Raw genomic sequence first — 24,819 nt, forward strand, 5'->3', positions numbered from 1 at the left:
TAGAGAGGAAGTAATTTGCCCAAGCTCAAACAGCTAGTAATTGGCAGAGCAAAGGGCTCCATAGTCTGTGCTCCTAACCATCTTAACTACTATGCTGTATTGCCCAACTTAGGTGAAAATATGGGAGAGGGTGAATGTGTTCTTTAACAATAGCTAATATTTATTGAGTTTTTATTATATTCCAGGACATCTACTACATACTTTACAGGTAAAATGTTACTTAAAGCCATAGAATCAATAATGGCAGTGGTGGAATTTAAGCATAGATTTGTCTTATGCTAGAAACTGTATTAACTGTCTTGCTCTACTGATAAAAAAACAAATGAAAACAAACCCCAGCTACGTTTAGTCTTCTAAGTAAACCTAAAATTATAAATTCAGATATTGAAAGGCAACTTTTGGAAAATTTTGAGAGAGTAACAGAAATGAACACACATCACTTGAGGACTTGGTGTAGGGGAGGTGTGTTACAGTGGATGCATACTGGGTCATCTGGGACACGGGACACTAGAGTTGGAGTCCTAGATCTGGTGCACCACATCTTCCTCTCAACATCTGGATTTCTTTTCTGCAGAGCTCTATGCAGGACCATGGTCCTCTGTAAACCACCACCCTAGTCCACAGCCTTCTTTGGATTCCTGGATTAATTATCATGTGTACCTGTCAGCATATAATTAATTACCTTGAATTCTTTATTGTTGTCTCCCTCACCCATTTTTCTGTAAAATTTTAAACACTATGAGCTTAAACTTTTTTAAATTAAAAAAAATTTAAATTTGTATTAACCATCCTGACTCTCTTACCCCCAACAACTGTCATTCCCAGTCTCTGATAACCATCATTCTACTCTCTATCTCCATGAATTTATTTGTTTTAATTTTTAGTTCGCACAAATAAGTGAGAACATGCAAAGTTCATTTTTCTGTTCCTGGTTTATTTCACCGAATGACCTCCAGTTCCATTTGTGTTTTTGCAAATGACAGGATCTCATTCTTTTTATGGCTGAATAGTACTCTATTGTATATATGTACCACATTTTCTTTATCCATTAGTCTGTTGATGGACACTTAGATTGCTCACCCCTTTTTTTTTTTTTTTTTTTTTTTTTTTTGAGATGGAGTTTTGCTCTTATTGCCCATGCTGGAGTGCAATGGCCCAATCTCGGCTTACCCCAACCTCTGCTTCCCTGGTTCAAGTGATTATCCTGCCTCAGCCTCCTGAGTAGCTGGGATTACAGGCATGCACCACCACACCTGGCTAATTTTGTATTTTTAGTAGAGACAGGGTTTCTCCATGTTGGTCAGGCTGGTGCCGACCTCCTGACTTCAGGTGATCCTCCTACCTCGGCCTCCCAAAGTGCCAGGATTACAGGCATGAACCACTGTGCCCAGTCTGATTTTTGTTTTTCTTTCTTTCTTTTTTTTTTTTTTTTTTTTTTTTTTGAGACGGTGTCTTGCTCTGTCACCCAGGCTGGAGTGCAGTGGCGCGATCTCGGCTCACTGCAAGCTCCGCCTCCAGGGTTCACGCCCGCCATTCTCCTGCCTCAGCCTCTCCGAGTAGCTGGGACTACAGGCACCCGCCACACGCCCGGCTAATTTTTTTGTATTTTTAATAGAGATGGGGTTTCACCATGGTCTCGATCTCCTGATCTCATGATCCGCCCGCCTTGGCCTCCCAAAGTGCTGAGATTACAAGCGTGAGCCACCGCACCCGGTGATTTTTGTTTTTTATGAAGGTGTTTTTTTGGGTAGATAGTTGTTAAATTTAGTGTTCTTGTGTGGAGGACGATCAGTGAAAGATTCTATTTGGCCATCTTGCTCCACCTCTTCTAAGCTTAAATTGTTTAATACGTAGTTGACATTACACATAAAAATATGTCCCCAAATATATGCCTCAAGGACATTCTTTTATGCCCATATTATCCTTTTCTTATGTCTTGTTATTTATTTCCCATATTTTACTATATTTTAAATAATTATCCTCTTTTTCTTTTTGAATAATTATTCTTTTATATCCATAGGTTTATTTTTGTGTGTGTGTGTGGGGAGATGTTGTATTATATTATTGCTTTTTATGGCACATTTCTAATTACAATTTCTGTAGGTTTTTATTTTTATTATGTCAATATAGAATTTTATATTGTTATAAATTTTCATATATGTTGAATTATGTGAAGTATTTGCAGTTATTATATTACTCTTTTGTATGTCTTTTATACTTCTACAACTAGACTATACATTTTTTTAAGAGCAAGACCATATTTGTTAGCTCTATCAGCTTATGTCCTGGTATCTTTATCTATGTGTAGTCCCTTTAGTGGGAACTGTGAAGAGTATTTGCAAACACTTAACAGTTATGAATTTTGTGCTGCTCTTGTGTATTTTTTTTGTGCCCAACTGTTTTTCTCTTTTAAAATGACATGCATTTGTTGTTCCCAGAAAATAAATCTATTAAGATAGATATGCTGATTTATTTGGGGGAACATATTAATATTTTTATTTAAAAAAGGAGAGAGAAAAAAAGGTACTGGTACCTGTATTAGCCTTTATTAATACCAAAATAAAACATTAGTAAACACTTGAAAATGCTCATGATCACCAAGAGACTACTTTTTCTTTATGCCAATGAGAATGAAAGAAAATATATAAAAAGAATGGGCAAGTAGAGAATTTTTGAAAGTTTGAAAGTAGTGAAGAAATTTATTTCAGATATATATTTATTTAGACCTCCAGACATCTGCTGATCCTGAGAGTGAAAAATTCACAGTTCTTCATAGTAGAATTGAACACTTAAAAAAATCTATTCTGGGTAAGACACCATGTGAGACTCTTACTGCAACCATTGTGGAATTCTAAAGCTGAAACTTGTATAATGGCCTTTACTGGTATGTTACAAGGATTGGTAAACTATGGCCCATGGGCCAAATCTGGCCTGCTTCCTGTTTTAGTATGGTCTGCAAACTAAGAATGGTTTTAACATTTTTAAATGATTGAAAAAAATCAAAGGAAGGATAATATTTCATGACATGTGAAAAGTATATGAAATCCAAATTTCAATATTCATAAATTGGAACACAGCCATGCTCATTCATTTACATATTGTCTATGGTTGCTTTTATGCTACAACAGCAGAGTTGAGTAGTTGTAACAGAGCCCATATGTCTCACAAAGCCTAAAATAATTACTATCTCCCCTCCAAAAAGGTGGGTAGCAGACTGAGGCAGAATTTCTTTCCTGTTACCTTTTATTGCTTCCCTTGCCCCCCATTTCCAAGTAAGCTCTATTCTTCTTTCTCTTTCACACATCCCCACCCAACTCCACCTTCAAATTCACAAACACATATATGTTTGTGAAAAAAAGAAAAATCAAAGTCTTTAATTATTAATGAGAGTTAGTGGTTGCTCTTAGTTTTTAAAATTATATTTTCTTTTATTGCTTAAAATATAGAGTTTGGATCATCTTGGAAAGAGCTGAGCATCTCAGTATGTAGGCTCTCCATTTGGCAATACCTAAATGAAGTGCTAAGACTAGTCAAGAGGAGTGAAACTGAAAATGAAACTTTGTTGGCTTGTATTGGGAAATTTGGATCAGATCCAACAGTTTGAGTGCCATTTTTGACTACCATTCTGGGAATCCTGTTTTGCTCCTTGGTACAGGAAACGTTTAGGGGTGAGACTCCAAACATTCAGGTCTTTGTGAGGAAATGGAAATGACAACACAAAACTAGAGGCTCAGTTTGGAGGAGAAGCTGGAACTGATTCAAACAAGATTTCATTAATTTGGGGAACATTTGAAGCTGTTTTGAGCTATACAATTCCCCCCTTTCTCATCTCTACTGGCACTCTGAGAATCAGATCACCTGGGGAAAGCAGATTTAAAAAATTCCAGATGGTGTGTGTGATGCTCCAGCTGTGGAGAATCTCTCCCAGTCAGGCAATCTGCCTTTCTGCTGAAACCCTCTAAAACTGTGCTGCCCATTTGTCATGCTTCTCCAATTGCAGCCTTCTGGATAGCTTCTCTTTGCCTTGTCTGACTCTTCCTTTCCAGTTTTCATCATTCCCCTCCATGAGCTAATGTAGTAACATCCCTTCATTGGCTATAAATCCATAGAAGAACCCAATATAAAATATGGTTTTGTGAAGGAAAATTGGAAGACATCTGTTTTTTTTAACCCATAAGATTCAGCGTTCACTTGTCTTGTAAGACAATGTGACTGTTTGTGCATATGTGAAAAGAAAAGAAACAGGAAGAGGGGAGGGAAAGGATAGCATGAGAGTGAGCAAGAAAGAATTCTTGCATGTATTTTTGCAGCCAGCTGGACAAAGTAAGTTCATCACCATGTCAGTTTGATTAGAATCCTGGGTTAATGTTGGGAAAGGTCAGTCTTCCTGACTTGAATGAACTTGATGGGGCTACTGAGGAAGCAACTGCTTCTGGATTGGACCTGGTTGTTCTCTTTTTGACAAACTGAGTGTGGAGTTATCCCCAACTTATGGTGGCAATGTCTGAAAGCTTATAGGCATTTTTTTATCTCCAGAGGGGTCAGGTGGGTTTTTCTTGGAAGTTTAGCATTGTTGGGCCGTGGTTAAGGGAAGAAGCAGATGACAGATCAAATCCCATGCTGTTGTCTACCCTCCTTTCGTGTATGTTCACAAAAAAATTTTGAATATACCTTTCCTAATCTGTAGAGTATTAAATGGGAGGATTTTAGAATCTTTCGTTTTAGCTATGTTATCGTCTATAGTTTGGTTCAGGTAAGGCACATGAGTCACTTGCTTTTATTTTATTTAGTACTTGGTACTTACTGAAATCTAGATACAAAATTACGTAAATTGGTAGAAACTGAAAGTTTTTCCCATATTGTAACTTTAAAAAATTGAAGTAAAATTTATATGTGGTAAAATGCAAACATCTTCCATGTACAATTTGATTAGTTTTGATAAAATTATACACCTATGTAACCACCACCTCAGTCAAGATCTAAAACATTTTCATCACCCAGAAAGTCCCCTTATCATTTCTTTCCAGCAAATCCTCACCTCCTAAAGGCAACCTGTCACTATAGATTATTTCACCTGTTCATATACTTCATATGTACTCATTTATTTCTTGTTTAAGCTTAACATAACGTTCTCAATACTCATCCACTTTGTTGTATGTATCAGTAGTTCACTTAAAAAATTTGAGTTGTTTTCCATTGTATGAATATGCTACAATTGATATATGATTTCTCATGTTAACTTCTAACTTGTTTTCAGTTTTATAGAGTAGAAAGTTTTGATTATGATAAAATCCAGTTTATCAAAATTTTATTTTATGGTTAATGCTCTCTGTGTCCCATTTAAGAAATTGTTGTCTACTCCCAAGGGCATAACATTTTTTCTCCTTTGTTTTCTTCTACACATGTTATAGCTTTAGCTCTTACAATGAAGTTTATGATCCATTTCACATTAATTAATTTTTAGGGAGATTAATATTCACTTTTCCCAAATGTTTATTCAATAAAGACCACCCTTCCCAGAACTTAGTTGAGGATTTGGGCTATTGGTTTATAACCTTTTTTTCTTCTCAGATTAACAGCCTGTCAGATTTTTGCATCAGGCTTAAGCTGTCTCATAAAATGAGGTGAAAGCATTCTTTTCTCCTTTATTTTCAGAAAGCATTTGTGTACTATCGATGTTAAGCCTTCCTTCAAGGTTGAATTTACCAGTGAACCCAATTGCACCTGAAGTTTTCTTTTTGGGAAATTTTTATTATATATTTAGTTTCTCTAATATGTATGAGAATATTCAGATCTTCTGTTTTTTCATGAGTTAATTTTGTTAAGTTGTAGTTTTTTTAAAAAGGAATTTGTTCATTTCATTTAAGTTACCAAATGTTTTGCCATAAAGTTGTTTATAATAGTCCCATATTGTTCTTTTAATGTCTATAGGATCTGTAGTGATGTCTGCTTTTATTCCCGATATTGTTAATTTGTGTTCTTAAAGTCTTTTTCCTTATTCTTGCTAGGTGCTTATTAGTTTGATTAATCCTTTAAAAGAAAAACTTTGGATTTTATTAATTTCTTCTATTGTTTGCTGATTTCAACTCTGATTTTTATTATTCCTGTCTTACTACTTACTTTGGATTTAATTTGCCCTTGCTTCTCTAGCTTGTTAAGATGGAGATTTAGATAATTGATTTTAAATATTTTTCTTGTCTCTAATATAGGCACTTAAAGCTGTAAGTTCCCTTCTTCAAATGCTGTTCTGGCTGCGACCTACAAGTTTTGATATGTTATTATTATTCAGTTAGAAATACATTCTAATTTTTCTTCTGATTTCTTCCCTAACCCATGGGTTATTTAGAAATATGTTATTTAATTTGTAACTACTAGGAGATTATCTAGATACCTCAGTATTGATTTTCAATTTAATTTTGTGGTAAGATAACATACCTGTTTCAGTCTTTGGGTTTTAAGGTTTGCAGTGGGTGTTTTTCATCAAAATTGGGAAACTTTTGGCCATTATTTTTTCCAATATTTTATCAGCTCCAGTTTCCTTCAGGACTCAATTATATTAGGTCATTTTATATTGTTCCAAATATCCATGAGGCTTTTATATTTTTCAATAATTTCTTCCCTCTCTTCTTCAACTCATATTATTTTTATTGACTTGTCCTCAAGTTCACTTCTCTTTCTTCTACAACCTGCTTTTAAGCCCATCTAGTGAGTTTTTAATTCCAGTTCTAGTATTTTATTTGGTCCCTTGTATGTGTGTTTAGTTTCCATTTCTCCAATGTTAATCTCTTAACTTACTAAAACTACATTTTCTTTTAATTCTTTACATATTTACAATAGCTGCTCGAATGTCTTTGTCTGCTAAGTCCAACATCTGGGCCATTTCTGATTTGGTTTCTGTTGACCAATTAAAATGCTTGTTTTGATTTATTTATTTATTTTTGACTATGGATAACATTTTCCATATATAGCTGCTATATGTTTCTTATGTATCTGATGAATTTTTAATTGAATACTGACATTACAATTAAAAATATTGTAGAGTAGGCTGGGTGCAGTGGCTCACACCTCCAGCATTTTGAGAGGCCGAGGCAGGCAGATCACAAGGTCAGGAGTTTGAGACCAGCCTGGCCAACATAGTGAAACCCTGTCTCTACTAAAAAATTCAAAAAATTAGCTGGGCATGGTGCTGGGCACCTGTAATCCCAGCTACTCAAGAGGCTGAGGCAGGAGAATCGTTTGAACCCAGGAGGCGGAGGTTGCAGTGAGCCAAGATCACACAACTGCACTCCAGCCTGGGCGACAGTGTGAGACTCCATCTTAAAAACAAACAAACAACAATAAATATTGTAGAGTAGTTGGATTCCATTATCTTCCTCTGAATAGTATTGATTCTTAATTTAACAGGCAATTCAGTTACTGGCTGGTCACCTTAAACTATTGTAGGCTTGGTTTTATGCTTTGTTAGTATAGATCTGTGGAAGATCTGTGATCTTGAGGTGTTTCTTCAGGTCCCTCTATTTTAATAGGACTTAACTTGCAAACTCTGTCTCTGTTGTGGATCTCATCGGACTTGGTTTCAGACCTTGTTAGTGTGGATTTAGGGGAGATCTAAACTAGAGCTTGGTTTTTACTTCTATAGTGTAGCATTTTGATGTCTCAACTGAATGCCAGCAGTGTTGTTAAAGTTATTAACAAGATCTCTCTGTTCTGATAGGGCCAGGAACTCTGCTTTTACTCTAACATTGCTTTTCTTCTAATATCTCGGTTCCCTTCTCAACTCTGTAATATCTGCTATCTGATAAACCTAGCACTATCTAACTGTGAATTAAGTTAGGAATCACATGCAATTTTCCATGCAAACTCCTGGGTCTCCCTTCTCTTCATAGCCACCTTTTCTCTGATGTCTTGTCTCGTAGATTACAGTGACTTTCACCAGCCTGAACTCTAATTTCTGCTGCCTCAGGTCAGTGGGATCACTTTGATCTGCTAAGACTGCAACTCTTGACCAGGCGCAGTGGCTCATGCCTATAATCCTAGCACTTTGGGAGGCCGAGCGGGCGGATTGCCTGAGCTCAGGAGTTTGAGACCAGCCTGGGCAACATGGTGAAACCCCATCTCTACTAAAATACAGAAAAAAAAAAAAAGAAAAAATTAGCTGGGCGTGGCAGCGTGCACCTGTAGTCCCAGCTATTCGGGAAGCTGAGGCAAGAGAATTGCTTGAACCTGGGAGGTAGAGGTTGCAGTGAGCACAAGATTGTGCTACTGCACTCTAGCCTGATGACAGAGCGTGACTTTGTCTCCAAAAAAAAAAAAAAAGACTGTAACTCTCTCTACTTAATTTTCAGGAAATTGTGTCCAGTGAGAGCTAGATGTTCACATCATTAGTTTCCTTTCTTTCAAGGGTTGTAATCATGTCCTATCTATTGCCCACTCCCTGAAAATGGTTTTGACAAAGTTTGTTCAAGTTTATAGTTGCTTATGTCAGGAGGGCTGGTGTAGTACCAACATGATTGGAAGTGGGATTCTAGGTCTGTCGTTTTGTTGTTTCCTTTGTCCTGTCTGTTTTGTTTTTCTTCTATTTTTTAAATTCCTGCTTTATTTTGGGCTAATCAAATCTTTAAATGTTTTATTTTAATTCTTCTAATGTCTTTTTAGCTATAACTTTTTGTACTGTTTTTTAGTGGTTGCTCTAGAGATTACAATATGGGTCTTTAACTTATCACATTCTACTTAGAGTTAATATTATACTACTTCCATAAAATGGAAAAGTATTGTAACGGTATAATTTTATTTAACTTCTTACCCATCCTTTTTGATACTGTTGTCATATATTTTACATTTACATATATTATAATCCCCGCAATATAATATTATAATTTTTTCATTAAACTACCAATTTTTATTGTGGTAAAAATATATTATAAAATTTATGATCATAACCATTTTTAAGTGTACAGTTTAGTAGTGTTAAGTATATATAGGCAGTTTGTTTTTTTTCAAGAAATTAATAAAAGATGGAAAATACCATCTGTTAAAATTATCTATATATTTATCATTTCCAGTCTCCTTTATTTCTCTTATATATGTTTGAATTTCCATCTGGTATTATTTCTCTTCACCAGATAACTTCTTTGGCATGAAGTGTGTGTTTTTTCAAGATAAATCCTCTCTGCATTTGTTCATATGAAGATGTCTTTATTTCGCCTTCATTTTTGAAGGATATCTTACCAAGCTATAGAATTCTAAGTTGATAGTTTTTGCTTTTTATTTTTTAAATGTCTTACTTTCCTCTTGGCCTTTTCTTCTTTACAGTGAGGAGTCAGTTTTCATTTCATCATTCCTCCTTTATATGTGATGTGTCATTTTGCTCTGGCTGCTGTCAAGATTTTCTTATTACCTTTGGTTTGGCTATTTTACTGTGTGCTGCGTGTGGTTCTCTTTATGTTTTTCCTGATTTGGTTTATTGAGCTTCTTGGATCTAAAAGTCAATGTTTTTAAATCAAATTTGGAAAATTTTCATCCATTTTTTTTCATAATTTTCCCCCACAATTTCATGCTTTTCTCTTTTTGAGATTCTAATTACACATATGGCCAACTATTTGATATTGTTCTACAAACCCTGAAACTCTATTCATTTTGTCCTGTCTTTTTTACTCTGATCTTTAAGGTTGTTCTGTTGTTCTGTTTTCAAGTTTGTGACCTTTTCTTGGGATGGCTTCAGTCTTCTGTTAATCTCATCTATTTAATTTTTTATTTCACATGTTGTACTTTTCATTTCTAGAGTTTCCACTTGGTTGTTTTTTTATAATCTTTTTTTACTTAGGTTTTCCATCTTTTCATTCATCATGACCATTCTTTCCTATAGTCCTTGATTGTATTTATAATATCATCTTTAAAGTTCTTGTCTACTATTTGTAACATTTGTGTCAGTTTGGGGTTTCTTTCTATTGACTGCTTTTTCTTTTAATTATGGGTCGCATTTTTATTACCCTGTAGAGTAATTTTTATTGTAACTGGAAATTATATGTGATATACCCTGGAGAATCTGGATTTTGTTCTTCTTCCCTGAAGAGTGATTTTATTTTTTTTAATTTCAAGCAGACAGCGTAGTTATTGGCTGATCACCTTAAACTAGTGTAGGCTTTATTTTACACTTTTCTTTTTGTTTTTAATTATAATTTAGGTTTTAGGGTACATGTGCACAATGTGCAGGTTTGTTACATATGGATCCATGTGCCATGTTGATTTCCTGTACCCATTAACTCGTCATTTAGCATTAGGTATATCTCCTAATGCTATCCCTCCCCCCTCCCCCCACCCTACAACAGTCCCTGGAGTGTGATGTTCCCCTTCCTGTGTCCATGAGTTCTCATTGTTCAATTCCCACCTATGAGTGAGAACATGCGGTGTTTGGTTTTTTGTCCTTGCGATAGTTTACTGAGAATGATGTTTTCCAGTTTCATCCATGTCCCTACAAAGGACATGAACTCATCATTTTTTATGGCTGCATAGTATTCCATGGTGTATATGTGCCACATTTTCTTAATCCAGTCTATCGTTGTTGGACATTTGGGTTGGTTCCAACTCTTTGCTATTGTGAATAGTGCCGCAATAAACATACGTGTGCATGTGTCTTTATAGCAGCATGATTTATAGTCCTTTGGGTATATACCCAGTAATGGGATGGCTGGGTCAAATGGTATTTCTAGTTCTAGATCCCTGAGGAATCGCCACACTGACTTCCACAATGGTTGAACTAGTTTAAGTCCCACCAACAGTGTAAAAGTGTTCCTATTTCTCCACATCCTCTCCAGCACCTCTTGTTTCCTGCTTTTTTAGTGATGGCCATTCTAACTGGTATGAGATGGTATCTCATTGTGGTTTTGATTTGCATTTCTCTGATGGCCAGTGATGATGAGCATTTCTTCATGTGTTTTTTGGCTGCATAAATGTCTCCTTTTGAGAAGTGTCTGTTCATGTCCTTTGCCCACTTTTTGATGGGGTTGTTTTTTTCTTGTAAATCTGTTTGAGTTCATTGTAGATTCTGGATATTAGCCCTTTGTCAGATGAGTAGGTTGCAAAAATTTTCTCCCATTCTGTAGGTTGCCTGTTCACTCTGATGGTAGTTTCTTTTGCTGTGCAGAAGCTCTTTAGTTTAATTAGATCCCATTTGTCAATTTTGGCTTTTGTTGCCATTGCTTTTGGTGTTTTAGACATGAAGTCCTTGCCCATGCCTATGTCCTGAATGGTATTGCCTAGGTTTTCTTGTAGGATTTTAATGGTTTTGGGTCTAACATTTAAGTCTTTAATCCATCTTGAATTAATTTTTGTATAAGGTGTAATGAAGGGATCCAGTTTCAGCTTTCTACATATGGCTAGCCAGTTTTGCCAGCACCATTTATTAAATAGGGAATCCTTTCCCCATTTCTTGTTTTTGTCAGGTTTGTCAAAGATCAGATAGTTGTAGATATGTGGCATCATTTCTGAGGGCTCTGTTCTGTTCCATTGATCTATGTCTCTGTTGTGGTACCAGTACCATGCTGTTTGGGTTACTGTAGCCTTGTAGTATAGTTTGAAGTCAGGTAGCATGATGCCTCCAGCTTTGTTCTTTTGGCTTAGGATTGACTTGGCGGTGCGGGCTCTTTTTTGGTTCCATATGAACTTTAAAGTAGTGTTTTCCAATTCTGTGAAGAAAGTCATTGGTAACTTGATGGGGATGGCATTGAATCTATAAATTACCTTGGGCAGTATGGCCATTTTCACCATATTGATTCTTCCAACCCATGAGCATGGAATGTTCTTCCATTTGTTTGTATCCTCTTTTATTTCATTGAGCAGTGGTTTGTAGTTCTCCTTGAAGAGGTCCTTCACATCCCTTGTGAGTTGGATTCCTAGGTATTTTATTCTCTTTGAAGCAATTTTGAATGGGAGTTCACTCATGATTTGGCTCTCTGTTTGTCTGTTATTGGTGTACAAGAATGCTTGTGATTTTTGTACATTGATTTTGTATCCTGAGACTTTGCTGAAGTTGCTAATCAGCTTAAGGAGATTTTGGGCTGACACAATGGGGTTTTTTAGATATACAATCATGTCATCTGCAAACAGGGACAATTTGACTTCCTCTTTTCCTAATTGAATACCCTTTATTTCCTTCTCCTGCCTGATTGCTCTGGCCAGAACTTCCAGCACTATGTTGAATAGGAGTGGTGAGAGAGGGCGTCCCTGTCTTGTGCCAGTTTTCAGAGGGAATGCTTCCAGTTTTTGCCCATTCAGTATGATATTGGCTGTGGGTTTGTCGTAGATAGCTCTTATTATTTTGAGATACGTCCCATCAATACCTAATTTATTGAGAGTTTTTAGCATGAAGTGTTGTTGAATTTTGTCAAAGGCCTTTTCTGCATCTATTGAGATAATCATGTGGTTTTTGTCTTTGGTTCTGTTTATATGCTGGATTACATTTATTGATTTGCGTATGTTGAACTAGCCTTGCATCCCAGGGATGAAGCCCACTTGATTATGGTGTATAAGCTTTTTGATGTGCTGCTGGATTCGGTTTGCCAGTATTTTATTGAGGATTTTTGCATCAATGTTCATCAAGGATATTGGTCTGAAATTCTCTTTTTTGGTTATGTCTCTGCCAGGCTTTGGTATCAGGACGATGCTGGCTTCATAAAATGTGTTAGGGAGGATTCCCTCTTTTTCTATCGATTGGAATAGTTTCAGAAGGAATGGTACCAGTTCCTCCTCGTACCTCTGGTAGAATTCAGCTGTGAATCCATCAGGTCCTGGACTCTTTTTGGTTGGTAAGCTATTGATTATTGCCACAATTTCAGAGCCTGTTATTGGTCTATTCAGAGATTGAACTTCTTCCTGATTTAGTCTTGGGCGGGTGTATTTGTCGAGTAATTTATCCATTTCTTCTAGATTTTCTAGTTTATTTGCATAGAGGTGTTTGTAGTATTCTCTGATGGTAGATTGTATTTCTGTGGGATCGGTGGTGATATCCCCTTTTTCATTTTTTATTGCATCTATTTGATTCTTCTCTCTTTTCTTCTATATTAGTCTTGCTAGCGGTCTATCAATTTTGTTGATCTTTTCAAAAAACCAGCTCCTGGATTCATTAATTTTTTGAAGGGTTTTTTGTGTCTCTATTTCCTTCAGTTCTGCTCTGATTTTAGTTATTTCTAGCCTTCTGCTAGCTTTTGAATGTGTTTGCTCTTGCTTTTCTAGTTCTTTTAATTGTGATGTTAGGGTGTCAATTCTGGATCTTTCCTGCTTTCTGTTGTGGGCATTTAGTGCTATAAATTTCCCTCTACATACTGCTTTGAATGTGTCCCAGAGATTCTGGTATGTTGTGTGTTTGTTCTCGTTGGTTTCAAAGAACATCTTTATTTCTGCCTTCATTTCATTATGTACCCAATAGTCATTCAGGAGCAGGTTGTTCAGTTTCCATGTAGTTGAGCGGTTTTGAGTGAGTTTCTTAATCCTGAGTTCTAGTTTGATTGCACTGTGGTCTGAGAGACAGTTTGTTATAATTTCTGTTCTTTTACATTTGCTGAGGAGAGCTTTACTTCCAAGTATGTGGTCAATTTTGGAATAGGTGTGGTGTGGTGCTGAAAAAAATGTATAATCTGTTGATTTGTGGTGGAGAGTTCTGTAGATGTCTATTAGGTCCACTTTGTGTAGAGCTGAGTTCAATTCCTGGATATCCTTGTTAACTTTCTGTCTCGTTGATCTGTCTAATGTTGACAGTGGAGTGTTAAAATCTCCCATTATTATTGTGTGGGAGTTTAAGTCCCTTTGTAGGTCACTCAGGACTTGCTTTATGAATCTGGGTGCTCCTGTGTTGGGTGCATATATATTTAGGATAGTTAGCTCTTCTTGTTGAATTGATCCCTTTACCATTATGTAATGGCCATCTTTGTCTCTTTTGATCTTTGTTGGTTTAAAGTCTATTTTATCAGAGACTAGGATTGCAACCCTTGCCTTTTTTTGTTTTCCATTTGCTTGATAGATCTTCCTCCATCCCTTTATTTTGAGTCTATGTGTGTCTCTGCACGTGAGATGGGTTTCCTGAATACAGCACACTGATGGGTCCTGACTCCTTATCCAGTTTGCCAGTCTGTGTCTTTTAATTGGAGCATTTAGCCCATTTACATTTAACCTTAATATTGTTATGTGTGAATCTGATCCTGTCATTATGATGTTAGTTGGTTATTTTGCTCGTTAGTTGATGCAGTTTCTTCCTAGCCTCGATGGTCTTTACAATTTGGCGTGTTTTTGCAGTGGCTGGTACCGGTTGTTCCTTTCCATGTTTAGTGCTTCCTTCAGGAGCTCTTTTAGGGCAGGCCTGGTGGAGACAAAATCACTCAGCGTTTGCTTGTCTGTAAAGTATTTTATTTCTCCTTCACTTATGAAGCTTAGTTTGGCTGGATATGAAATTCTGGGTTGAAAATTCTTTTCTTTAAGAATGTTGAATATCGGCCTCCACTCTCTTCTGGCTTGTAGAGTTTCTGCCAAGAGATCAGCTGTTAGTCTGATGGGCTTCCCTTTGTGGGTAACCCGACCTTTCTCTCTGGCTGCCCTTAACATTTTTTCCTTCATTTCAACTTTGGTGAATCTGACAATTATGTGTCTTGGGGTTCCTCTTCTCGAGGAGTATCTTTGTGGCGTTCTCTGTATTTCCTGAATCTGAATGTTGGCGTGCCTTGCTAGATTGGGGAAGTTCTCCTGGATGATATCTTGCAGAGTGTTTTCCAACTTGGTTCCATTCTCCCCGTCATTTTCAGGTACACCAATCAGACGTAGGTTTGGTCTTTTCACATAGTCCCAAATTTCTTGGAGGCTTTGTTCATTTCTTTTTATTCTTTTTTCTCTAAACTTCCCTTCTCGCTTCATTTCATTCATTTCATCTTCCATCAGCGATACCCTTTCTTCCAGTTGATCGCATCTGCTACTGAGGCTTCTGCAATCTTCACGTAGTTCTCGAAACTTGGCTTTCAGCTCCATCAGCTCCTTTAAGCCCTTCTGTCCATTGGTTATTCTAGTTATCCATTCGTCTAATTTTTTTTCAAAGTTTTTAACTTCTTTGCTATTGTTTTGAATTTCCTCCCATAGCTCGGAGTAGTTTGATCGTCTGAAGCCTTCTTCTCTCAACTCGTCAAAGTCATCCTCCATCCAGCTTTGTTCTGTTGCTGGTGAGGAACTGCGTTCCTTTGGACGAGGAGAGGTGCTCTGCTTTTTAGAGTTTCCAGTTTTTCTGCTCTGTTTTTTCCCCATCTTTGTGGTTTTATGTACTTCTGGTCTTTGATGATGGTGATGTGCAGATGGGTTTTTGGTGTGGATGTCCTTTCTGTTTGTTAGTTTTCCTTCTACCAGACAGGACCCTCAGCTGCAGGTCTGTTGGAGTTTACTAGAGGTCCACTCCAGACCCTGTTTGGCTGGTTGTCAGCAGCGGTGGCTGCAGAACAGCGGATTTTCGTGAGACCACAAATTCAGCTGTCTGATAGTTCCTCTGAAGTTTTGTCTCAGAGGAGTACCCGGCTGAGTGAGGTGTCAGTCTGTCCCTACTGGGGGGGTGCCTCCCGGTTAGGCTGCTCAGGGGTCAGGGACCCACTTTAGGAGGCAGTCTGTCCGTTCTCAGATCTCCAGCTGTGTGCTGGGAGAACCACTACTCTCTTCAAAGCTGTCAGTCAGACAGGGACATTTAAGTCTGTGAAGGTTCCTGCTGAGTTTTTGTTTGTCTGTGCCCTGCCCCCAGAGGTGGAGGCTACAGAGGCAGGCAGGCCTCCTTGAGCTGTGGTGGGCTCCACCCAGTTTGAGCTTCCTGGCTGCTTTGTTTACCTAAGCAAGCCTGGGCAATGGCAGGCGCCCCTCCCCCAGCCTGGCTGCCGCCTTGCAGCCTGGTCTCAGACTGCTGTGCTAGCAATCAGCGAGACTCCGTGGGCATAGGATCCTCCGAGCCAGGTGCGGGACACAATCTTCTAGTGTGCCGTTTTCCAGGCCCGTTGGAAAAGCGCAGTATTAGGGTGGGACTGACCCGATATTCCAGGTGCCATCTGTTACCCCTTTCTTTGACTAGGAAAGGGAACTCCCTGACCCCTTGCGCTTTTGGAGTGAGGCAATGCCTCGCCCTGCTTCGGCTCGCGCACAGTGCGCCACACCAACTGTCCTGCACCCACTGTTTGGCACTCCCTAGTGAGAAGAAGCTGGTACCTCAAGCAGAAATGCGGAAATCACCGGTCTTCTGTGTCGCTGGGGCTGGGAGCTGGAGACTGGAGCTGTTCCTATTCGGCCATCTTGGCTCCACCCAACCTATTTTACACTTTTCTGGAGCAGGTCTGTTTTCATTTTTCTTTTATTCTTAGTGTGAATCTATAGTCCTGAGACATAGTCTTTACTCCTATGGCATTACTACTTTCTGCAGATACACTGGAGAGTCAAAGATGTTCATCAAAACTCTTTAACTTGACAGGATTCAAACGTAAAACACACACTCCCTGAACTAGGTAGCAGCTGAAACCTCTGTTCAGACTTTTCAGCTTTCCAACTGTTGCTTTACCAGAGTTTTTGGAGTCTCACAGTTTTTAAGTTAGTTTATACTTAGATTTTATACTTAGATTACAACTGTATGCGTACAATTTATGTTTAGTTTTGGTAACTCCCTCTTCTATGGCTTTTTCTTCTCCTGGATTTCCTATCTCAATTACTAGCTTCTTTGCCTGCCCTGAACTCTGTGTCGTGGGGATTTCTGTACCATTTGGCACAGACTGATGAATGCCCTGAATAGAGTATTGGGTAAATTATTACTTATAGGTCTTTCGTTTTTTTTATGTGCTAAATCAATGCAGCATGGGAAAAATGGAGAATATTTTACAGGGATATTTTGGAAATATTGCAGGTTCTGTTCCAGACCATTGCAGTAAAGCAAATATTGCACTCTGTCACCCAGGCTGGAGTGCAGTGGTGCGATCTTGGCTCACTGCAACCTCCGCCTCTCAGGTTCACACCATTCTCCTGCCTCAGCCTCCCAAGTAGCTGGGACTACAGGTGCATGCCACCATGCCTGGCTAATTTTTTTGTATTTTTCTGTATTTTTAGTAGAGACAGGGTTTCACCAGTGATATATATTTTTTTCACTGAATTGTTCACTTTCTGTTTTTTTATTGGATATTAACAAATGATAACTGTATATATTTATGGGGTACAAAATGATGGTATGATATTTTTTCCATACACACACACATACACGATTGAATCAAGCTAATTAACGTATCCAAACCTCAAATATTTATTATTTATTCCTGCTGTGTAACTTAAACATTGTACCCTTTTACTAACATCTCCTTATTGTCCCCACTCTGCAGCCTTTGGTAACCACTAGTCTGCTCTCTGCTTCCCCTGAGTTTGATTGTTTTAGATTTCATATGGAATTTGTCTTCCCATGCCTGGCTTATTTCATTTATACTAATGACCTCCAGGTTCACCCATGGTGTCCCGAATGACATAATTTCCTTCTTTTGAATGGCTAATTGTTTCTATTGTGTATATATGCCACATTTTCTTGGTGTCCATTGGTTGATGGACACTTAGGCTGATAGACACTTAGGTTGATTCCCTAACTTATTGCAGTGATTCCACGTTTATTGCAGCGTTATTGTGAATATGAGAGAGCAGTTATCTCTTTGACATACATAATTCAAATCCTTTGTATATATACCCAGAAACAGGATTGTTGGATCATATGGTAGTTCTGTCTTCAGTTTTTAGAGGAATATCCATACTGTTTTCCATAATGGCTGTATCAATTTATATTCCCACCAGTAGTGTACAAAGGCTCCCTTTTCTCCACATTCTTACCAACACTTGATATCTTTTCAAGTTTTAGGGGTTTTTTTTTGAGACAGAGTCTCACTCTTTTGTCTAGGCTTGAGTCCAGTGGTGCAGTCATAACCCACTACAGCCTCAAACTCCTGGGCTCAAGTGATCCTCTCACTTCAGCCTCCCAAGTAACTGGGATTACAGGTGCCTGTCGCCATGCCTGACTAATTTAAAAAACTTTTTTTGTAGAGATGAGGTCTCACTATGTTGCTCAGGCTGGTCTTAAATTTCTGGCCTCAAGCAATCTTCCTGCCTTGGCCTCCCAAAGTGCTGGAATTACAGGCCTCAGCCACTGTGCCCAGCCTACATTTCCTTAATGACTAGTGATGTTCTGTATATTTTCATGTGCTTATTAGCCATTTATATATAGTGAAATGTCTATTCAGTTCCTCTGCCCATTTTTAATTGGATTGTTCATTTTTATTAAGTTGTCAGAGTTCATTATATATTCTGGGTAGAAGTCCTTTATTAGATAAGCAATTTGCAAAAAATATTTTCTCCTGGTCTGTAGCTTGTTTTTAAACTTTTCTTAATGTTGTCTTTTGAAGAGCAAATGTTTTTTATTTGATAAAATCCTTTTAATTATTATTTGTTAATAATTGTTTATCTGGTATATCTTTATTATACCCTTGCATTTGTAGTATACTTTTGCTGGATCGAGAAACTTTGGTAGACAAGTTGTTTTTTTTCCCTCGTACTTTGAATATGTCAGTCTACTGCCCTCTGTTCTCTACTGTTTCTAACTAGAAGCCAGCCTTTAATTATATTGTCATTCTTCTGTATATAATTAATAGTTTTTCTCTTGCTTTCAAAAATTTATCTTTGCCTTTGTCTTTCAAAATTTGACTGTGATACTAGGTTTGGATCTCTTGATGTTTATCTTACTTGGGGTTCTTGAGCTTTTTCAATATTTAGTTTTTATATTTTATCATTTTGGAGACACTTTCAGCCCCTGTTTCTTCAAATATTTTTTCTGTTCCCTTTCTCTTTGCTTATTTTTAGAAAATATTATGTTGTAATGCTAATGTTTTAAAACACTGGAATAAATGAAAAGATCAATGGCATAGAGTATAGAAAAGAAGTAAAAAATATATGGGAATTTCTTTTAACTTCAACTTTTACTTTAGATATAGGGAGTACATGTGCAGATTTCTTATACAGGTATATTGCATCCAGGTAGTACACATAGTACCCAGCAGGCAGATTTTCAAGCCAAGCCCTTCTCTGTTCTTCCCTCCTCTAGTAGTCTACAGTGTTTATTTTTCCTATGTTTATGTCCACGTATGCTCAATGTTTAGCTCCCACTTATAAGTGAAAATATATGGTTCTTGGTTTTCTGTTCCTGTGTTAGTTCGCTTAGGATTATGGCCTCCAGCTCCATCCATGTTGCTGCAAGTAACAGGATTTGATTCTTTTTTATAGCTGCATAATATGCCATGGTATATATGTACCATATTTTCTTTATCTAGTCCACCATTGATGGATACCAAGGTTGATTCCAGGACTTTGCTATTCTGAATAGCACAGTGATGAACATAGAAGTACATGTGTCTTTTTATATAATGATCTATTTTCCTTTGGGTATATACCTAGTAATGGGATTGCGGGGTTGAATGGTAGCTCTGTTTTAAGTTATTTGAGAAACCTCTAAACTGCTTGCCACAGTGGTTGAAGTAACTTACATTCCCAAAAACAGTGTATAAGCGCTCCCTTTTCTCTACAGCCTCACCAATATATCTTGTTTTTTTGACTTTTTAAAAATAGCCATTCTGACTGCTTTGAGATGGCATCTCATTGTGGTTTTGATTTGCATTTCTCTAATGATTAGTGACAATGAGCATGTTTTCATATGTTTCGTGGCCACTTGTATGTCTTCTTTTGAGAAGTGTCTGTTAATGTCCTTTGCCCCTTTTTGAATGGGATTGTTTTTGCTTGTTTATTTTTTTTTTTTTTCAATTTGAGAGCAGGTACTATTTATTAACTGACCAGCTTAGAAAAATAAAATGGGTGGTCTTTTTCTTCATTCCACCTTGTGGAGAAGATACTTTGAAGGGCCACAGGAAGTTATTTGCTTCTTTGAAGCATTTTCCAATAGTATAGATCTCATGAATCAGATCCTCCATGCAGATGATGCCATATTTACCAAGAGATCAAGCAGTCAAAGGGTTATCTGTCAAAGCAATTTGCTTCTTGTTGATTTTGCCATAACCACGCTTGTAGATTAGTTCATTTACTGACTTCAGATTTGGGTACCCCCATGCAATATATGGTTCTACAGTCCACAGCATGTTAATTGGGGCCTTGTTGAGCTTCACAAAGGTTTCACTGAAGACTTGACAAAGGCAAAGAAACTGAAACATCTTTCGGACCTTTGGGCTAACACCATCGATACCTCTGATCCTGATGACAAACGCCAATTTGGGTTCTGAAGGTACACTAAAGTTGCCGGCTTTTCTTGCCATCCTCGCCATTCAAATTTCAGTTCTGTACATCTGCCTATATTCCTTGTGATAGTGCTTTGCTTTTTCATAGATAAACTTCCTTCTTGCCTTTTGAAGCATCCTTTGGGCAAACTTCTTTCTCAGGTGCTTCATCTTCAGCTCTGTGAAATTCCTTCACTTTTTCCTAAGGGTTTCTGGCACAGCAGGAACCTTCTTCTTCTCTTCTACACCATCCATGGTTCCAGCCAGAAAAGAGTTGCTTGTTGATTTAAGTCCCATTTAGAATCTGGCTATTAGACCTTGCCATATGCAAAGTTTGTGAATATTTTCTCTTATCGTGTAGGTTGTCTCTTTAGTAATAGTTTCTTTTGCTGTGCAGAAGCTCTTTTGTTTAGGTACCACTCATCAATTTTTGTTTATGTTGCAATTGCTTTTGGGAACTTAGCGAAAAATTCTTTGCCCAGACCAATATTGAAAAGTACATTTCCTAGGTTTTCTTCTAGGATTTTTATAGTTTGAAGTTTTCCATTTACATTTTTAATCCATCTTAGGTTAATTTTTGTATATGGTGAAAGGTAAGGGTCTAGTTTTATTCTTCTGCATATGGATAGCCAGTTATCCCAGCACCATTTATCCAATAGGAGTTCCTTTCCCCATTGCTTGTTTTTTTCAGCCTTGTCAAAGATCAGATGGTTGTAAATATGTGGCTTTATTTCTGAGTTTTCTACTCTGTTTCATGGGTCTGTGTGTCTGTTTTTTATACCAGTTCCATGCTGTTTTGGTTACAGTAGCCCTATAATATCATTTGAAGTTGGGTAGCATGCTGTCTCCACATTTGTTCTTTGTGCTTAGGATTGCTTTGGCTATTTGGGCTCATTTTTGTTGTTATTCCATAAGAATTTTAGAATACCTTTTTCTAATTTTGTGAAGAATGATGCTGGTAGTTTGATAGATATAGCACTGAATCTACAGATTCCTTTGGGCAGTATGTCCATTTTAATGATATTTATTCTTTCCATCCAGAGCATAGGATGTTTTTTCATTTATTTGATTTATTTCAGCAGTGTTTTGTAGTTATCCTTGTGGAGATCTTTCACCCCCTTAGTTAGCTATATTCCTAGGTATTTCATTTTCTTTGTGGCTATTGTAAATGGGATTGTGTTCTCAATTTCACCCTCAGCATGGACATTATTGGTGTTTGGAAATGCTACTGATTTGTGTACATTGATTTTGTATCCTGAAACCTTATTAAAATCATTGATCGGTTCTACTAGCCTTTTGGGGAGTCTTTAGGGTTTTCTAGGTATAGAATCATATCAGCAGCAAAGAGAGAGAGTTTGATGTCTTCTTTTCCTATTTGTGGTTTATTTCCTTTTTTCTTGCCTGATTGCACTGGCTAGCACTTCCAGTAGTATGTTGAATAAGAGTAGTGAGAAGTGGGCATTGTTGTCTTATGCCAGTTATCAAGGGGAATGCTTCCAGTTTTTGCCTTTTCAGTATGATGTTGGCTGAGGGTTTGTTATATGGCTCTTTCTATTTTGAGGCATGTTCCTTCAGTGCTTAGTTTGTTGAGGGTTTTTATCATAAAGACATTTTGGATTTAATCAAAAGCTTTTTCTGTATTTATTGAAGTAATCATATGGTTTTTGCTTTTAATTCTGTTTATGTGGTGAATCACATTTATTGATTTGCATATGTTGAACCAGGCTTGCATCCAAGGAATTAAAGCTTACTTGATTCTGGTGTATTAACTTTTTAATGTGCTGCTGGATTCAGTTTGTTACTATGTCATTGAGGATTTTTGTGTCATCAGGGATATTGGCCTAAACTTTTATTTTTTCACTGTGTTCCTGCCAGGCTTTGGTGTTAGGCTGATGTTGGCTTCCTAAAATAAGTTAGGGAGGAGCCTCTCCTCTTCAATTTTTTGGAATAGTTTCAGTAGGATTGGTACCAGTTCTTCTTTGTACATCTGATAGAATTCATCTGTGAATCCATCTGTTCTAGGCCTATTTTTGGTTGGTAGGTTTTTTAAATTACTGATTTAATTTCAGAGTTTGATATTGGTCCATTCAGGGTTTCAATCTCTTCCTGAGTCAATCATGACAGATTGTGTGATTCCAGAAATTTATTCATGTCCTCTAGATTTTCTAATTTGTGTGTATAGAGTTGTTCATAGTATTCTCTGAGGATATTTTGTATTTCTATGGGATCAGTTGTAAAGTCATTGCTGTCTTTTCTTACTGTACTTACTTGGATCTTCTCTTTTTTTCATTGCTAATCTAGCTAGCCATATGTTAATCTTGTTATCTTTTTGGAGAATGAATTCTTGTTTTCATTGATTTTTTCATATGGATTTTTGCATCTCAATTTCATTTGTTTCTTCTCTATTGTTAGAGAGGAACTGCTAGCTTTAGGGTTGGTTTGTTCTTTTTTCTTCTAGTTCCTTTAGGTGCAATGTTCGATTGTTAATTTGAGATCTTTCTAACTTCTCAAAGGCATTTCTTCTTATACTGTTTTAGCTGCATTCCAGAGATTTTGGCATGTTTTGTTCCTAATTTCATTAATTTCAATGAATTTTTTGATCTCTGCCTTAATTTCACTGCTTACACAGGAATTATTCGGGAGCAAATTGTTAAATTTCCATGTATTTGTGTAGTTTTGAGATATCTTTGATTTTTATTTTTATTGCACTGTGGTCCAAGAATATGGTTGATATTATTTCAATTTTTTTGAATTTATTGAAGTTTGGTTTATGACTGTGCATGTGGTTCATCTTAGAATATGTTCTGTGTGCATGTGGGAAGAATGTATATTCTGTCGTTGTTGGGCGGAGTGTTCTGTAGAGGTCTAATTGGTTAAGTGTTGCGTTTAAGTCCATAGTTTCTTTGTAAGTTTTCTTCCTTGATCTGTCTAATGCTATCAGTGAGGTGTTGAAGTCTCCCACTACTTTTGTGTGGTTGTCTTAAGTCTTTTTGTAGGCCAAGAAGAACTTGTTTTATGAATCTGGGTGCCCCAATGTAGGTGTGTATATATTTTAGGATACTTAAGTCTTCCTGTGTGCTTGTACTCTTTATCATTATGTAATGCCCTTCTTTGCCCTTGTTATTTTATACTGGTTTAAAACTTATTTTCTCTGATATAAAAATAGCAGCTCCTGCTATTTTTTTTTTGTGGTCTGTTTGCGTGGTAAATCTTTCTCCATCTTTTTACTTTGAGCCTATGGGTGTTGTTACATGTGAGATGGGTCTTTTGAAGACAGCAAATGGTTGGGTCTTGTCTTCTTATTCAGTTTGCCACTCTATGCCTTTTAAGTGGAGTGTTCAGTTCATTTACATTCAGGGTTACTTTTGAAATGTGAGATTTTGATTCTGTCATTATGTTGTTAGCTGGTTCTGTCAGCTTGATTGTGTGATTGCTTTATAGTGCCTGTGGCATATGTGCTTAAGTGTGTTTATGTGGTAGCAGGTGTTGTTCTTTTGATTCCATGTTTAGCATGCCCTTAAGGACCTCTTGTAAGGCTGGTCTAATTGAAATGACTTCTCTCAGTGTTTGCTTGTTTGTGAAGGATTTTATTTCTATTTCACATTTCAAGCTTAGTTTGGCAGGATATGAAATCTTACTTGGAATTTCTTTTCTTCAGGAACACTAAACAGAGGTCCCCTGATTTCTTCTGGCTTTTAAGGTTTCTGCTGAGAAGTCTCCTGTTAGCCTGATGGGGTTTCCTCTGTAAGTGACTTGACTCTTCTCTCTAGCTGCCTTTAAGATTTTTTATTTTGTAGTGAATCTGATGACTATGTGCCTTGGGGATAGTCATATTGTATAGTATCTAGCCAGGGTCCTTTGTATTTCTTGGATTTGCATACCAACCTCTCCAGGAAGATTAGGGAAATTTTCATGGACTGTGTTCTCAAATATATTTTCCAAGTTGTTTATCTCTCTTCTCTCTCAGGAATGCCAGTGAATCATAGATTTGGTCTCTTTACAGAATCTCATATTTCTTCGAGTTTTTTTATTTTTAAAAATTCTTTCTTCTTTATTTTTGTCTGATTGGGTTGATTTGAAGAGCCAGTCTTTGAGCTGTGGTTCTTTCCTCAGTTTGGTCTAGTCTACTATTAATGCTTCTGATTGTATTACAAAATTCTTGTAGTGAATTTTTCAGCTCTAGAAGTTCAGTTTGGTTCTTTATTAAAATGACTATTGTATCTTTCAGCTCTTGGATCATTTTACTGCATTCCTTGGATTGGATTTCAACTTTCTCTTGAATCTTGATGAGCTTCCTTGCCATCCAGATTCTGAATTATATGTTTGTCATTTCATTCACATCCAACTTTTTTTTGTTGTTGTTTGTTTGTTTGTTTGTTTTTATGAGATGGAGTCTCGCTCTGTTGCCCAGGCTGGAATGCAGTGGTGCGATCTCAGCTCACTGCAAGCTCCTCCTCCCGGGTCCCGGGTTCACACCAGTCTCCTGCCTCAGCCTCCCTAGTAGCTGGGACTACAG

At 37.3% G+C, this 24,819-nt stretch overlaps 1 protein-coding gene and 1 pseudogene across 4 annotated transcripts in view; one reads left to right on the forward strand and one right to left on the reverse strand.

The window, feature by feature from the left end:
• The window catches only part of HPSE2 (heparanase 2 (inactive)), a 778,921-nt gene that overhangs the window by 166,932 nt on the left and 587,170 nt on the right, over positions 1 to 24,819 (forward strand). The gene's annotated exons all lie outside the window — the stretch shown is intronic.
• Positions 19,851 to 20,558, reverse strand: LOC105739482 (annotated as a pseudogene).

This window comes from Nomascus leucogenys, chromosome 3 (assembly GCF_006542625.1).
Source record: "Nomascus leucogenys isolate Asia chromosome 3, Asia_NLE_v1, whole genome shotgun sequence".
In the NCBI taxonomy this organism is placed as follows: domain Eukaryota; kingdom Metazoa; phylum Chordata; class Mammalia; order Primates; family Hylobatidae; genus Nomascus; species Nomascus leucogenys.